Here is a 3,228-nt window from a genome sequence, read left to right on the forward strand (position 1 = left end):
GCCTCGTTCTTCTCGTACAGGTGAATTAATTTTCGACCCTGAAGTAGAGAAGACTGCGCGTAGAACTAGGAAAGAAACCAGACAGCTCAGGAAGGAACAATACGGTATTGCACATTAGGGACTTGATCCAGAGGTTGAGCCGACAAATTTTTCTGGTAACAATTCTAGTGGTTCAGACCAAGAGGAAGTCACTATGGCAAATGCACGAACACTAAGAGAGTTGGCTGCTCCTGATTTAAATCAGCAACTTTTGTACATTACTTTTCCAAATTTGAATGATAACACTCCATTTGAACTAAAATCTGGTCTAATTCATCTCTTGCCATATTTCCATGGTCTACCAGGTGAGGAGCCCTATAAACACTTGCAAGAGTTCGACGTCGTTTGCAACAGCATGAAACCCCCGGGAATTACAGAAGAGCAAATAAAGATGAGGGCATTCCCCTTCTCTTTGAAGGATTCTGCGAAAGACTGCCTTTACTACCTACCGCCCGGTAGTATCACCACGTGGGATCAACTGAAGAAAAAATTCTTGGACAAGTACTTTCCGGCGTCTCGAGCTGCGAGCCTAAGGAAGGAGATATAGGGCATCAAACAACACCCAAGCGAGTCTCTCTATGAGTACTGGGAGAGATTTAAGAAATTGTGCACCAAATGCCCTCAGCATCAGATAAGTGAGCAACTGCTCATCCAATATTTCTATGAGGGGCTACTCCTCAGGGACAGAAGCATAATCGTTGCTGCAAGTGGAGGGGCGTTGGTGAACAAAACCTCTCAAGGAGCATGGGAGTTGATTGAAGGGATGGCTGAGAACTCACAGCAGTTTGGTTCAAGAGAGGACATCCCTACGCGTAAGGTAAATGAGGTAGAAACGTCCTCTATCCAATAGCAGCTCTCCGAATTGACGTCTTTCGTGCGACAACTAGTTGTGGGGAGTGTCTCGCAAGCCAAAGTGTGTGGGGTGTGCACTGCCATGGGTCATCCTACAGAAATGTGTCCACTGGTTCAAGAAAAAACTGCAGAATAGGTGAACATGGTTGGCTAAGCGCCCGCGCCAAGAAAGCAGTACGACCCATACTCAAGTACCTATAATTCTGGTTGGAGGGATCACCCCAACCTTAGCTATGAAGGAAATAGGCAGTCTAATTTTGTGCCAAATAGACAGTAAGGGCACCCACAGCAGTACCATCCTCGCCCACCACCACCCCCTTCAAATTCAAGTCCGTCCATGGAAGAGATGATGAAGCAATTACTTGCTAATCAACAAAAAAGGGATTCAGACTTGCAAAGCATGAGGAATCAATTGGGGACAAGTGCAATCATTGCAAAATTAAATGAATCAAATGGCCATAATGATCAATCGTTTGGAGTCCCAAGTTCAAGGAAAGTTGCCATCTTAACCTGAGACGAATCCAAAGAATGTAAGTGCAATGACCTTGAGAAGCGACAAGGAAGTCCAAGGACCCGAACCTGTGATTTCTAAAGACAAGGACGAGAAACGGATTGAGAAAGAGTTGGAAGAGGAGGGCAGAGACAGCAAAAATGTAAAGGTACTTCCGAACCTAATTACTACAGTTAAAACTAATCCACCTCCTTTTCCTAATAGGTTGGAGAAACCAAAGAACAAAGACAAGGAAAAAAAAGTTCTAGAGATTTTTCATAAGGTGGAGATCAACATACCCCTACTGGATGCGATTAAACAAGTACCCAAGTACGCAAAATTTTTGAGGGACTTGTGTGCCAACCGCAAGCGGTTGAAAGGGGATGAATGAGTTATAGTTGGGGAGAATGTTTCAGCAATTCTACAAAGAAAACTTCCACCGAAATGCGGGGATCCAGGTATGTTTACTATTTCTTGTAGAATAGGTAATATTTTGATTGGAAAGGCCATGTTAGATCTAGGAGTCTCGATTAATGTCTTGCCAAAGTCCATTTATGCTTCCTTGAACTTAGGTCCTTTGAAAGAAATTGGAATAATAATCCAACTAACTGACAGGACCAATGCATACCCTGACGGGTTGATTGAAGATGTTTTGGTAAAAATTAATGAATTGGTTTTTTCAGCTGATTTTTATGTGCTCGACATGGAGGATGAACACTTACGTGATCCGTCACCTTTATTATTAGGTAGACCCTTTTTGAGCACAGCCTGAACCAAAATTGATGTTAATAAGGGTATTTTGTCTATAGAATTTGATGGTGAGATTGTTCATTTTAACATCTTTGAGACCATGAAATATCCATCTGATTCAAATATTGGCTCTGTTTTCTCGATAAATGTTATTGACCCTGTTTTACAGGAGGTTTTTGAAATTGAAGACAAAGATGAGTTAGAGGTCGCCTTAACTAGGCACTTCGAGTCCGAAACGACCTCTGGGGTAGAGTTGAGTGAAGAGCTTAAATGTGTAATTGGATCGTTGCAAACGTTACCAACCACGAAGACAAGGTATGATCTTGCACCAATTTTCATACCCGAATCTCACCAAAGGTTACTTCCATCTGTGGTGCAGGCACTTGTTTTGGAACTGAAACCACTACCGAAACACCTGAAGTATGTATACTTGGGTGAAGAGGAGACACTTCCAGTGATCATCTCCGCGGATTTATCAAAGGTTCAAGAAGACAAACTACTTCGAGTTCTTAGGGAACATAAGCAGGCGATAGGATGGACTATTGCCGACATCAAGGGAATTAGCCCTGCAGTGTGTATGCATCGAATTCGACTTGAGGAAGGTGCTAAACCCATGCGGCAGGCTTAACGGAGATTAAATCCTCTCATGATGGAGGTCGTAAAGAAGGAGATTTTAAAATTGCTGGACGTTGAAATTATATTTGCAATATCAGATAATCCATGGGTGAGTCCAGTACAGGTGATTCCGAAAAAGGCAGGGGTGACGGTGGAATCAAACCAAGAGGGTGAGCTCATACCAATTCGAAAGCCCACCGGATGGCGACAATGTATAGATTACCGGAAGCTAAACGCCGTCACGAAAAATGACCATTTCCCCTTCCCTTTCATTGACCAGATGTAGAAAAGATTGGCATGTCGAGCTTACTATTATTTTTTCGATGGATTTTCAGGTTATTTTCAAATTGTCATCGCACCCGAAGACCAAGAGAAGACTACTTTCACGTGCCCATTTGGAACATTTGCATACCGAAAGATGCCATTTGGATTGTGCAATGCACCTGCAACCTTCCAAAGATGCATGGTAAGTATCTTTTCAG

At 42.9% G+C, this 3,228-nt stretch overlaps 1 non-coding gene across 1 annotated transcript; it reads right to left on the reverse strand.

Moving 5' to 3' along the window:
- Window positions 1-565: 565 nt before the first annotated feature.
- Window positions 566-672, reverse strand: LOC113754564. The gene has a single exon (XR_003465247.1). It is a non-coding gene; the product is annotated as a small nucleolar RNA R71 (small nucleolar RNA).
- Between the last annotated feature and the right edge of the window lie 2,556 nt (window positions 673-3,228).

This window comes from Coffea eugenioides, chromosome 11, assembly GCF_003713205.1.
Source record: "Coffea eugenioides isolate CCC68of chromosome 11, Ceug_1.0, whole genome shotgun sequence".
Classification (NCBI taxonomy): Eukaryota; Viridiplantae; Streptophyta; class Magnoliopsida; order Gentianales; family Rubiaceae; genus Coffea; species Coffea eugenioides.